Below are 14,670 nucleotides of genomic sequence, written 5' to 3' on the forward strand. Positions count from 1 at the left end.
CAAAAGAAAGCAAACTGGGGAGGGAAGTCTGAATTATTCTCCATGCCCGCAGGAATACAGGTAGGGAGCAATGGATGTAAAAAGCAATGAGGGAGGTTTCAGCTCGAATTGGAAAATATTCTGGCATGAAAACATTTAAACCCTGGAACTGACTGCCCTTCATAATTATGACCTGTCAATAATTAACAACTTTTAAGAACAGATTAGACAAGCAGTTATCAAAAGGGATACATAGAGTTGATCTCAATAGGGGGCCAGATTAGACCTACATGACCTGCAGAGGGCCTTCTAGCCCTGATTTTGTTGTTCCAACGCTATAAACCAGAATATGCCAATATCTATCATATTAGCATCTTCTAAACATATCTCTGAGTCAAAAATATTTAAGCTTCTACTGTAATAAGTGAGCAATTATTTGGCATAGATGAAGAGACAGGAAATCTGGCAACGCACCAGAAGCGAAACACGCAGCCATGCATCTCCTGAAAGCCAGAGTTTGGAAAAGTACTCAACATATTTTTTAAACAGAACGTGGTACTTGTTTAAGGTTGTTAAAATCTGTTCAAATATTTTTCATTAAAGCTGCAGCAGTTCCGTCAATAAGAAAAGGCTCTAAGATAAAGGCAGTTTTCCCATCAAGACAAACTCCTCAGCATCTGCAGGCACTCTCCCACCGATTCTTCTATCTCCCCACTAAAATATAATTTCTGTATCAGCTATGCACTTACATTTGTGCAGAACCAGCATAATGAGGTCCCTGTACTCCAGCGCATGGGCTCCTACAAAGGTCTGGAGATAACAGTGCACATTTGAGGCTCAAGTATAGTGAAAACAGAAAACAAAGTCATTAAACCTTGCAATACGTATTGACAAAAGCAGTTTAAGACCAGAGGCAATTTGCCATCTATTCGTAATGATTGCTGCTCTCCATGCTTTGTGTTGTCTTGTGGTTGGCTCATTTCCCCATCCATGCTTACAAAGGGCATGCTGTTCATGGCCCCGCCACTGACATTACCAAGTTTTAACTACCCTGGTGGCGAGTTAGCACTTTACAGAAATATATCATAGCGTGTACATAAACCTTCACTTACTTAGGAAATGCTGTTACCTTCAGCTAGATCACAGAACTGAAAAAACTCACCACCAGACAAAGCAGACTTGAAGTTTGGTCTGTTGCTCACTGCTTAGAATAGATTTTTTTCACCTCATGAACAAAAAATAGATATAATCAGCTTATGTAACAGATGTTGATAATTTTACAAAAATAGTAGCGAAAAATGATGATTGGGCTCAGGTATTCAGTTGGCTTGCTTTTTCTCCCCCAGCTACTTCCTTCCCTCCACGAGCTCACACTGCTATTTGCAGCCTTCCTTTCCACTGCGTTAGGGCAGGCAAAGGTTAGCTGGACATTGTCCATGCATACAAATATACTCAGCATATAATATGGGAAGAGGAGCTTTTAACAATGAGATTCCTTAGTTCAGCTCAATATAATTTATCCCAAGCATTGCTTATATAACATATCATAAAAGCACGGGGAGAGACTAATTTTAGAGTATTTGGAACTGCATCTTTTGAACAAAGCTAATGGTGAAGAGGAAGAAAAATGTATTCCTCACTGGAACTGAGGAGAAGGTTTTAGAAGTGCAACTGTGAAAAATGTAAAGTATTTGAAAGAGGGTGAGGTCTGGAGCTTCACTTGTTTTTTAAGGGATGGTTGGAGCAGAGGCATACCCACAACAGGAGCAGGAAGGGGAGAACAAGTGGGAGGAACAGAGCATGCAGCGATGGATGGGTACGTGGGAAGCTGTACAGTGCAGTGAGTCAACAGCAGGCTTTGCAAAGTAGGAGGGCAGTTCTAGGCCAAATGCTTAGTAAGTTAGCATGATATCAAGGGATACATTTAGCTTGGACAGGCTTTAATTTAAGAAGCTCGTAAGAAGCAGAAACATATAACAGCTTGATATTTGCCGCTGGGTGTAGGGATGGGAAGAAAGGCAGCTTGGTTTAAGTCTGACTAAAGATTTTCTTTTCTGTATTTCCTATTTTTATTTATTTGATATCAGGTAAACAAAGCATACTCCTAGGAGCACTAGAGCCAACAGCAGTTCAAAATGAGGCACTAAAGGATGCTGATGAACCACAGCATCAGAGCCAATGCATTCAGTGCCTCCCCAGCCGTACCTGAGCAGTCCCTTCTACCCCAGGGAAAGGTCTCAGACAAAATGAGTGCAGAAATGACCACCAGGCTCAGCTGCAACCACAAATCCCTGTCCTGAAGGAGGAAACCCCAGCGTTGTGGGGCAGTGCCAGCAGGCAGGACCACTGCTGCCTCCTCAGAGATGTCTCGCAGCAGCTACGTCCTTCCCTGGCTTGTCATTCCAGCTCCACGCTGTATACAAACTGCCTCGCCAATCCCTCTGCCACAGTAACGACAGGCAAACTTAATTAGTACTGCGAACAGTTTGGATGTCTGCACAACAGGTTGCCAAAAAAAAAAAAAAAAAAAAAAAAAAAAAAAAAGGAGAAAAGAAAAAAAGATAACTAAGAACATTTGTTGCATAATGTAATTCAAAGCTTCTATCTGTAGGACCAGTACAAGCCATGTTTATTAATGTCACACATTATGTCTTAATTTGAAACATAAGTGAGAGCTTGTTTTTGTACTGCTTTAATTTCAATGATCTATTATAAAAGTATAGCACATAAGCAGTTTATTTTTGTAAGACCAGTTTTATACATCCAACGCAGATTTTCTCTCCAAGCTTCTTACTCAGACCAAAACATAACAAAATGACAAAATCGCTGCATTTCTCTGCATTTATTTGCTTTAGGGACTGGCAAGAGAAAGCAATGTATCTTCATCATACTTAGAATTTCTGTAAACATCACGAGGAAATACATACCACAAACCACAAATAAGTGTAACCTCAAGCCTTTTTACGTGACCTGTTTTAAAGGGTTAGATCGATTAGATTTTTACTATTGCTGTTATTATTAGAAGTATTCTTGTGATCTAGAAGCAGAAAGGTTAAGTATCAGCAAGATGTGTCTGAGGAGAACCAGGGATGAGTGCATGTCACACAGACACAAGCTCACCCACTGGTATTATATAAATATACTCACAGATCATGTGGATACACACACACACACTCACCCAGAAAAACATTAAATGGCTACTCTGCACTTACTATCGGAGTAACACATCCGTAATCACAGAATCATTAAGGCTGGAAAAGACCTCCAGGATCATCTGGTCCAACCATCCCCCTACCACCAATGTCACCCACTAAACCATGTCCCCAAGCACCACGTCCAACCTCTCCTTGAACACCCCCAGGGACGGTGACTCCACCACTTCCCAGGGCAACCCCAGTGCCTGACTGCTCTTTCTGAGAAGAAATGTCTCCTCATTTCCAACCTGAACCTCCCCTGGCACAACTTGAGGCCATTCCCTCTGCTCCTATCACTAGTTACCTGTGAGAAGAGGCTGACCCCCAGCTTCCCACACCTTGCTCTCAGGTAGCTGTAGATAAGCTACAGCAACATGCAATAAGGTCTAATCTTGGAGTTAAGGGCCTAGTGACAACAAGCAGCCCCCATAACTCTACCAACTAAACTAAAGGATACTGAGAAGTAAGAGACCACAGGGGCACGGCTATGGCCCCCTCCAGCAAGCCCCCAGGCCCATTAACAACACTAGAGGCGATTTCAGGCCCGTGACTCTCAGGAGTTCGGAAGTAAGGAAAATCAGTCAAAATGGTCTTTTTAAATCACCAGTGCTTGAGCTGGAGCACACGACCTCTACAGGCCTCTTTTGGCCTCAGCCATCCTGTCAGAAAGTGGCATCAAACCATTTTTAATGGCCACCTTTCAGCAGAAGGGAACACAAGAAGGCCACGCACGCCCTCCTCTCGGCCTCTTCTTTCCCCCCCCCAGGGCAGCCGCCATGTTCACAGAGCTCTGTAAGCAGCTTTGCAGGGAGCAGTAACCAACTTTTCTTGTTATTTTGTTGAAACCTTCACTTAGTTCTTCACTGCCTCCCTCAGCTTCATGGAAAGCATCGGATATTCAGGGGGAAAGCAAGAGAAACAATCCAAATAAAGATAAAGGGCAAAAAGGCACAAGCAGTGAACTTAAGTCTGGAAGCGTACTATGGGATAAAGAATGGCTTTAGTATACCAACTTAAGTAAAAGGCTACAAAGTATTTAAACTTTTGTGGCTTTGTTTTGTTTTTCAATAGGAAAGCATTACCTAAACATAGGCTTTATTTCATTACAAACAGTAAGTGAAAGCAGCTTAGGCCCACAAAACAAGGGTAAGTTCAGTGACTGACACCCCTGAAGATAAGATGTGTGGGATCCTGCAGGTGAAAGAGGTCTGAATCGCAAGCATGGCCACCAGCAGCAGCTGGATGTTTTAGCATCTTCAAGGCAACAGCTCTTTCTAAATGTCCCACATAAAATGGCATTGGAAATAGCTCAGCTGACCATAATGCGGGACATCTGCTGATGGTGGAAATAGCACCCTCTGCGCTTCCTCGAGCAGCCAAGATATTAAACTGTGCATAGCAAAACAAATCAAATAAGCAGCAATGGCATTATAATACAGCCTATTAAAAGCATCAGTTGGCTAGTTACTCCTTTTACCATCTTGAATACTGCTGTTACCCCAAACATCCATTTTCTCTTCCTGTGTCAACATGGTAGCAGCTTCCATGCGATGTGCCAGTGTTAATGCTGCCAAGAGCAATCGTGCCCCTAGGACAAGACAGTTTGGGAGCCCAGCTGCATCTGGGCTTCTGGTATGCTCCTTGAGAGAAGCAAGGGCAACCGTCAGACACCCAGAGTTTATGATGATGTATACATAATAAAAAAGAAACACTCTGCCATTGTGTTCTGGCAATGTTATTCCATATATTTTACTCCGGCTTCCTAAGGAGGCTGTTTTGAAAATGTGGTTGTTGAACAATTTCATAGACACAGCTACTAACAGTGAATGTTTTAACTCAAAATAACTTATCTTTCTAAACAGCAGTTCTACGGAAAGTGTAAACATACGTTTGCTGGGGAATGTTAAATCTTTTTAGCAAGATATGTCATTTCACCTACTTTCTCTGTATGGATGGAGCAGCAAGGTGCTACAGGACATACTCTTCTCTGGGACCAGTCAAAACACAAGTTCACGTTTCACCCATAGCTTCCTCCTGGTTTGCCACAGATGCTCAGTTCACTGAAGGCCCAAAGTTACTTGGTAGACTTGGCATTGCATCAACAGCAGGATTTCCTATGACAGCACTTAAAATAAAGGGATACACAAAATCACAAGACCTCCTATCTAATGAGCTTGACTGGTGTACTTGAGGAACAGCAACTAACATTTACTGCCATTGTCTCAAAACTGAGGACTAGTCATTTAGCATGTATTAAAAATACACCAGACAGCAACGTTAACTCTTGTAAGCTTACAAGGAGCATCCCCTCAGCTCTGCAGAGTAACTCAGCATTGCTTACAGAATAAAAACCACCTGCAAGAGCACCCACAATGCATCTTCTGTGCAATGCATTGCCATCAAGTGCTGCTGTTACAACCAGGCCAAAGGACATGCTTCTTGGAAGAACTAAACTTACTGAAAATTATAGCTGATTCATCCAGATCTTGTGTATTTAACACTTCTGTTCCAACACTTTTAATCCCTTGAAGTCTTCTAAAACCACAGAAAGATGCAGTTCTGCCTCAAAAGTAACACGTTAGAAAAATCTATTGTTAATTTATATATATATCCTAATCATGTTGAAACACCAATATCTAGATTAAGGGCTGCATCCTTTCACATTCCTCTAGCCACAAAAACTCTAGTAGTAATAGGCAAAACAAGTACCTGATGTATAAAAAAAATCTCATAGTAGACATTAGGAAATCTTTGTTACAGAAATTAATAAACGGCACCTTAAAAATAGCCTTTCACCTATGCAAACCAATAGTAAGCAGAGAATGAAACCAACAGAGTTAAACAAGCTTTACCACAGAACAGTCATCTTAGGAACACGAACAAAATATTGAAAAACTCTTGTTACACACAATGCAAGCGTACTACTTTAAATATTGAAAAGTCAAACTTTCTACCTTTTTTTTTTTTTTTTTAATCTGTAAAATGAATGTTTGCATGGAGATGATGCCAGAGGAGTTAAAGGAGTTAAACAGAAATTTCAAAAATATTTTAAAAATAACAATTAGTGACAGAACTAGTCTCAGAGAGGCAGGCTTCATGTCTTTCCTGGCCTGAACAATACAATGTCAAAGATCACTGCATAAACCAGAATATTTTAACTTTATAGCATTTAAAGAAAATTATGGCTATGAACATGCTTCTGTGTAACCATACACTTGGTATCCCATTCTTGCACGTTTCACAGATAGACAAGTTTAAAACCATGTACCCATTGACTTTTTTCTTTTTTCTCAGCACAGATGGCATTTCAAGAGGGATTTTTGTGTGCCACAGCTAACACAAACCACAAAGAAATTACTCTTATTGAATATTGCCTGCTGTTTAAAGTGTTTTGAAATTACACTCCATTTTTTAAGGGAACTGAAGAGCTGAGAACAAGACATGCATTCACAGTGATAGCTAGCAGATAGAGCAGCAATGACTGCTGAATACAGCTCCTCAAGAACCAGCACCCAGTGCTTGTTGCAGATTAAGGACACATTTTTCCTCTGTGACACATTAGAAGAATTCATTGAAATTTGCTTGGTAATGAGATCATTGTCCACTGGCAACTTTGGTCACACAGTTGAAATAATTCAGCCCTTAGTCTAGGCTACCATCAAAATAAGATCTTAAAGAAAAGAGGTTACATTTCTACAGATGGAGACAAATCTTTGGTGTTTTGAAAATACAATTTTCTAGAGAAATGGGAAATTTATTTCTATGTGTACATATACACATGTGTTTATGTATACATACATCTATACACATGCATTCAAAATCTTCTTCTAGGCTTCCTTTTGAAACAATGACTACCTAAAATAATACAGACTCCAACATCAGGCACTGGGAAAACTTAACATTACCACAAATTAATTGCACAACCAAATCATCATGTGTTTATTTTTCAATGGAATTTCATTCCTTGGGAATTCTATCACAAGTCTGCAGTTTAAAAAAAAAAAAAAAAGACAAGTAACATTGGCCAAAAATCCAGATGGCTAAAATCATATTAATGGCGTGTGAAGTTCCTCTCCTAATAAAAATTAGGAAGGAAAAAAAATGTAGAAGAAAGGGTGCAATTTAACAATTATGGAAACCAAGGAACAACTAAGAAGTCTGTGCGATGGATGACCTATTGCTACAAAGAGCCCCACCAAGCAGAAAGCACCTTATTCACGAGAAGCAGCCTTCACTCATATTCTTGATGGTTCAATCACTCGTAAATCCCATCCTGCTCTCACAGAATCGAGTAAAGCAAAACAGGCTGAAAGACCACAAACACAAATAGCTGGCATTATACCAAGTTGCGTGAAAATCACTAGCAAATGCAGGCGACTATTAGTGAAGAAAATAAAAAGCACCCTGCTTTATTCATGACATTAGTATTCCCTCTACTCTAGGCATTACTGAAAAAAATAATAACTTTATCTCATCCAAACCTCATGCTTTTGCAAGAATACTAAGCTGACAAAATCCTTCTGGATAGGCTAGCCCACAAATCTAAGAGTGGTGATGAGAAGACAAATTGCTTTAGTCACACAACTGGAGCACATGCAGCTACGAAACCCCAGCCTGTCTGTGTTACTTGTTGCTGGCTCGACCATCCCACGTTCAGCCTCCCTTTGTAAGGGACTGTCCTGATCGTGTCCTCAGCTCCCCAGCACTGCTGAGGCTTGATCCACCATTTGAAAGGTGAGTTTCCAGCAGCTCAAAGTACTCACAACGCATCTACAGATATGTTCCCCTTCTCCATCTCAGCACCATAAGAAGCTGGTGCAGCTACCACGGCAGCAAGCATTAGGCAAATGATCTGGGAGGCCCCAGCTAAACAAGCAAGGTGACTTTTGGAGTTCTGGTTTCGCTCTGTGGTGACTGTGGTAAGCACCGGCAGAGTTTTTATATGCAACTTCATCTATGTTTTTTTTAAACCTGATTCTGCTACACCACTTTTGTGTGCTTTTTCAAAGGCTTTAGGGTTTAATATACATATATAGTCCTTCTAAAAGGCAAAGAAAATTCAGTATTAGAAAGCAGCATCAATAAATGCATCAAGAACAACACACTGACTGATTCTCTGACTGCTTTGTGGATAAACTTCTGTTTTCTGTTAACAGTCAGATCCTAGAAGGCATGCCTATTTTTCTTGCAGCAGACCATGACAAGCAGTTCACCATCAATATTAAACATAATCAAGCTCTAATGACTTTTTGGGTGAAATCCAATCAAGCTGCACACAAATTTAACTAAAGAAGTCTAGCAAAACAAAGCAACAATACAATACTTCAATAATTAGCTGGTGCAGTTATTTGGAGAAGCTGATTTTAAACACATGGTGTTGCCAACTACCAGCATTTTTACAGAAGCCCTGAAATATGGGAATTACTCTGGGAGTAATTCTCATTACATGAAAAAAACACTATGGTTTTCAAAGTTTCCAACTATCATGGATGAATAGAAAACAAAAAAATTAGTACACTCAATCTATAGGATGGTTAAAAAAACAGAACACTTGTGATACATCTCAATGGTATTTCGGTATTTGACTGAAAAGCATCAGCACCCTGGGGGTGTTTAAGGAAAGGCTGGATGTGGTGCTTAGGGACATGGTTTAGTGGGGAATGTTGGTGGGAGGGGGACAGCTGGATCAGATGATCCTGGAGGTTTTTTCCAACCTTAATGATTCTCTGACTCCCTCTGAAGTTGCCTGATAATCCATTCTGCCAAAATTATGTGGCATATAAAAACGCTGCTCTCCCACAGCGAAGCTGAAGGTTTTCTTCAGCAGAGTGCGAAGAACCACAGAAGACTGCATCTGAATAAACACCTCTGGGTAAGCAGAACAGCACAGCGTGATCATTGGGTTCTTCCTTCCTGCTGCAAGCACACCGTGAAGTCCTCCCCGTGAGGGTATCACAGCTAAGCAGATACTGCTGTTGATGTCAGAGTCAGGCTCCTGGAGAGTTTTGGCTAGGAAACCATGCAAATGTTCCCACTGAAATGTGTGGTGCATAGTCAGGCATAGCCGGCAGGCCTCAGACCATCAACAAACTCCCTAACCAGGAGACTGCCCAGAGCTGCATTTCTGGAGACACCAGGCAAGAAAATCATTCAGGGATGAAAACACAGCACTGCCTAGGCTGTTTCCTTGTAGTGATGGTTAGAAAACATGGCTACAATTTATGTTGCCACAGTTTCCTGTGGCTATTATAGAAATGCATAAAGAGGCAACGGGTGGAAATTACTAGAGACACTTCATTTACATTATTTCAAGTACACCACACATTTTTTCCATTAAATTATGAACTAATTAGCACATGAATAAAAATTAATTTTGTAGTAAGAGCAACCGTTAAAAAAAAAAAAAAAAGAAAGGGATAGGAAAATCCTATATATTATTGTCATCCTAAATGACACCGCTCAGTAACAGTGAACCAGAAGGCACAGGAACTCGAGGCTTTTATTGCTCAATACCTATTTCCTCACTGTAGGAAGTACTTGAGCAGATGAGGTTTAGCTTTGGCTTTTCCTTTAAGTGCACAAACGACATAGTAAAGTTCAACCATTTGGAAAGTTTGGGTTTCTTTCATTTTTTTGTTGGACATAAGATACAGGAAGACTGGGGAGAGGGTAAACGACATGGCAAGGAGGTAATACAAACTTCACAGTATTTTCAGATTTTCTAGCAGAAGGTTAGCAAAAATGGAATTACTAAAATACTCCCACCCAGCAGGGGGACAGGAGAGATGCCTGCCCACTTTGATTCCTTAATCCTTCTGGATGTTTCAAGTTACTCCCTTCTGCGACACCAGAAGACAGCCCTTCTAAGTAATACATAAAAGTTATGAAGAGTTTCTAGATACAGCTGGTCAAAACACAGCTGTCTAAAAAGGAGTTTTAACCCCATCGCCATTTCCAGACATTTAGCCTCATATTTTACTCAAAAAAAAGGAAACTTCATCCCTTGCTGTCCATCTCTGCGAGGCACGAGCTTGCTCCCCATGCCCTGACTCCCTTGCTTACAGCTGCGCTAGCAGCAGCCCAGGCTCTCTCTCGTCTTCCTTGCCAACGTGCTTTGGGAGTAAGCGTGGATTGTGGTAAGTAACTGATGAAAATACAACTGAGTGAAAAGGCTCTGTTAACTTGTACACCGCAGCCTACTGGGGACATCGCCTTTGATTGCGTCTGACCTCTGCAGATGGAGCTGCCCCAAACACCAGCAGACCCGTGCTTGCTTCTGCCTGCAACGCAACGCTATTATTCCCTCTGTGACACCGCTCTCTTTTTAGTAAATGACCTTTCACTACTCAGATCCTAGGGATCTGTTCTGTGTTTGATCACTTACGTTTGAACAGTAAGCCAATCTAAAGCATATTTTCCTCTACTGTGTAGATAAAACCTCAATTCTCAGAGATAATTGCAGTTTATAGTTGAGTTTTCAGACTGCTTTCTCCAAGACTCCAGTCCTGCAGACACTAAAACTACTGATTAAATTTAAACTTGGAAAGGAAAAGCAAGGAATTCAAATTTCCTTAGATTAAACAAATCATTTACTCAAGCTGAACGGTTTCCACTTGCACTCATCTGAGTTTCAAAAGTAGGAAAGCTATATAACTTGGTTTTTATTCAAAATGAGCAAATGATGATGAAGAGATCTGAAAAGGGAAAGACTTAATGCTGTTTATCTCATATTTCATTTTTGCATTACCAAACATAAAAAATCTTTATTAAAAAAAAAAAAAAAAAAACAACAACCTCCTAATCTCCTATTTTAGTTCAGCAGACACTTCCAATATAGCACATACTATAGAGAGGGACTGCAAGTTCTACAGTTACAATGCAAGATGAAATAAAATCTGTAAATGCTGAACTTAAAAAAAAAAAAAAAAAAAAAAAAAGTTTGCATTTCAGTATTGAAATTCTCTGGACTGTAACAAAATACCAAAGCCAGATCTGCTACATTCATCCCAATGCTAGGCCTTTGAAGACCTACCTTCGAAGCACCCCAACCATGCCAGGAACACGATGGTTATGACACCCCCCTCCCCGACACATCCATGGCGTCCTCCCAAATGCAATAGAAAAACCTAAACCCACACCTTCCACACTCCAGGAAAGTCCGTAACTGCTAGGCTTTTAATTGCTACAGATCTATCCCTTTGCTGCAGATTTCATTGAAAAACAAAATTTTAGTGTCCACGTTTTCCATTGGATTCCTGTTTTTCCCACACATGCAGATGACACGGCCACCAGTGCGTCCCCTCTCTACACTTCCATCTACACTAATTTCAGCACACCTTAGTGTGAAGCACCTGAGATGCCAGGGAAAGCGATAAAATATTTTCACATCCTTAAAACGTTGGAGTCTGTAAGCAATAATTAAAGCACTGCAGCACCACTGCAGCTGAATGTCTGAGAAGCAGTATTTATTATGCCAATATTTTCTGAGCTGTTGGTTATTTTGGATACAGTGCTTCACAAAGATTTTCATTCATATTCATTGGTATCCTTAAGAACAGATGAGATGGGATGGACTTCGTTTCATTTAGTGGTCAAAGTGAAGGATATTTATTCATGTTACTAGCTCTTTTGCAGACCCTCTTCCAGAACATTCATATGCTCCTGTTAACGAGGATTCTGCAGTATGACAACCTTCTGTCTCCAAATCACTTCATTAAAACTTAACTTTACCCTTTACTTTGGCATCTGAAGTAAAGTAGATAACCTCCTCAGCTCCATCAAGGTTTTAAAACAAACATCAAACTTCATTTCCATGGCATTTTTCTACTTCAAAACACCAGCTGAGTTTGTTCCAAAGAGCAAATGCAACTGAAGATCACGTGGGGTCGGACTAGATGATCTTCAGAGGTCCCTTCCAACCTCATCCCTTCCGTGATTGATCTCTAACTCTCCCACACGTTCATAAACATCATCTGATTATCACAAGATAGTCTTCCACAATTGGACAGGACAAGTCATCTGTTAAGGTCATCAGCAAGCTGCAGAGGGAGGTGGGCGCTCTGCTCAGTGGGGAAAAGCTTTCCAGCCAACCCTGCCAGGGGGCGAACAGAGGAGGAATTCACCTGAGGGAATCATAGAATCATAAAATATCCCAAGTTGGAAAGGACCTATAAGGATCATTGAGTCCAACTACTGGCACCACAAGAATGTGCAGCTGCATCAGCACACTCCTAGAAAGAATGGAAGGGGTTTAGAAAGAGGCAGGAGAACTTCAAATGCCTGCCCTTACATACCTCTATATTCCAGAGAATATGGTTTTCAAAGATCGAACTGTTTGAAGAGGAAGAGAGACTGTGTATTCCCTTTATTATATCAACAAATATTTAACATGTTCCCGAAGCAAAGGTTTTTAGAGCTCTTCCTGTCGATTTTAGACAAACAGGCCAACAAATCACCTCCAATTCTAAGAGAGCATTAAATTCGTCTTCCAAACAGTAGCACAAGCAACCAAGATGCTTATCATACTCTTGAATTTAGACTTTAGGTTTGTCTTCTACCTCCTTTTCTAAATCTGCTAATAATGGCACCTGACCCACGTGCCTGAAAACATGCAAAAAATTTCTCATAGGTACGTAAGACCATTTATCTGTTCACAATTAACTATTTCATAAGAAACCTTTGCAAACAAACACATTTGCTATCATCTTATAACCCCATGCTCAAAACTAGTGTCATAATTAGCTCTAATGACGTATTAAAGACATTTATTCATTCTCTTTTCCACCCTGTCAGGGAAGAAATGTCCATCCCTCAGAGGAAGGATGATCTTGCTTGCAGTTACAGAAAAGAGGAACTTGACTGCTCTGGATTATCTGCATGAAGTTAAACAAAAAGGCTCTTAAAAGCCTGTACCTTCGTTTCTTGAATTGTAAAATGGGAATGCTAACATAAATTTGAGAAGGAAGTTGGACCAGGTGACTTCCTGCAGCCCCCTTCCAACCTGAATTTTCTGATGATCCGATTTACTTTGAGACATGCAGGCATGAATGAAAAGGGCAGACAGTCATTACAAGGTTGATTATGGGTGAAAATATTAAGTACCCTAAAATTTTTGACTTTTTAAATGCATAGCTTTTTACTAGGTAGGTGTCTGGAGAAAAAAAAAAAAAAAGAAAGAAAAAAAAAGAAACAAAAACTAACAAGATGCTTGTGAACTTTGTGGTTTTCACAACTGTCATCTATGAGAGCCAAAGGAAAATGATGATCCTGTTCTGGGTGACATGGCAAAACCAGATGCTCTATGTTGGCTTTTAGAAAGCAAACAAACCAAAAAAAAAAAAAAAAAAACCAACAAAACATACAGTTTGACTACTAAATTTTTAAGTGACATTATAGACAATAAACACGGAAGAAATTTCACTGAACATTTTGTGCAAGTGAATTTTCCAGGCAGGTTAAAAAAAAAAAAAAAAGTATCTTTGCAGATAAGACTGATGCCAACATGTAATCACAAACAACAAAAAAGTCTCCCATGCATTTGTCATCTTGCAAGACAGAACACCCAATTTGTTGTCAGATTTTCACCACTGTTACATGAGAATCTGCAGCTTTACTGGATGTTTCCTTTACACTCATTTTCAGCACTTGTCTAGAGGAATCATTCCTCTTCCCTCTGAAAACAGAGAAACCTTCCCCCAAAGTTCAAGGTTCTAGGCTATTTTCTAGCCCCTTCTCTTTAAATCATTACCTAGGATGCAATTCTCAGTTTCCCCTTCTCTTACTATCATTCTACTTAAATGTCAGAAAGAAATAAAAATACATAAATAAATCTTGAATTTCTTGCTGTGATATACATCATGTCTTAAAGAACAAATACTTTTTTCTCAAAATATTTCCCTATAAATAGTTTATAATTAAAAGTGTAACTGCCCGGACGGTAGTGCTGAAGTCAAAAAAAAATACATGCATTTACAATAGTTCCTCAAGGAATAAAAAATTAAAAAGCAATACCAAAATCCCCCAATCCCTATTTTGTAGGAATTCAATTTCTCTATGCCACTTTATTCTATTAATTCATTTCATAGACCATGTCATGACCCAGCTCTACCCCTACAGAAGGATGTAAAAGAAAATAACATACTACAACCTCACTATCCCGAATAAGGCATTGCACATTCCCATGGGTATAAGCTGGCTGTAGGTATCAAAAAATAACACTGCCAGAAGCTGATTCTAAGTCTCATTTAGAAGATTACTTATCAGGCAATGCTGAAGCTGGGTCAACAATCTCCTCCTGTTAAGGCACGTCCCCTTCTGGGGGTACTTCAGTTGCAGCACATGACAAAAGCAAAACCATTGCAAAAGCAATACAAAGTCCTACATTGCAGAAAGTCTCAGCTCCCACTACTATTGTAAAACTTGCAGCACATCTTTCAAGGAGAAGAGTTGCTATCAACCTTGGACTGCTTGTAAATGAGTACTAGTAGTCTTAATAGTT

General features: G+C 40.0%; 1 protein-coding gene across 4 annotated transcripts in view; it reads right to left on the minus strand.

Moving 5' to 3' along the window:
* ZNF704 (zinc finger protein 704) overlaps nucleotides 1-14,670 on the minus strand; it is a 96,987-nt gene that overhangs the window by 65,698 nt on the left and 16,619 nt on the right. The window lies entirely within an intron of this gene.

Source organism: Aythya ferina (assembly GCF_964211825.1).
Source record: "Aythya ferina genome assembly, chromosome: 2".
NCBI classification, from domain to species: Eukaryota; Metazoa; Chordata; class Aves; order Anseriformes; family Anatidae; genus Aythya; species Aythya ferina.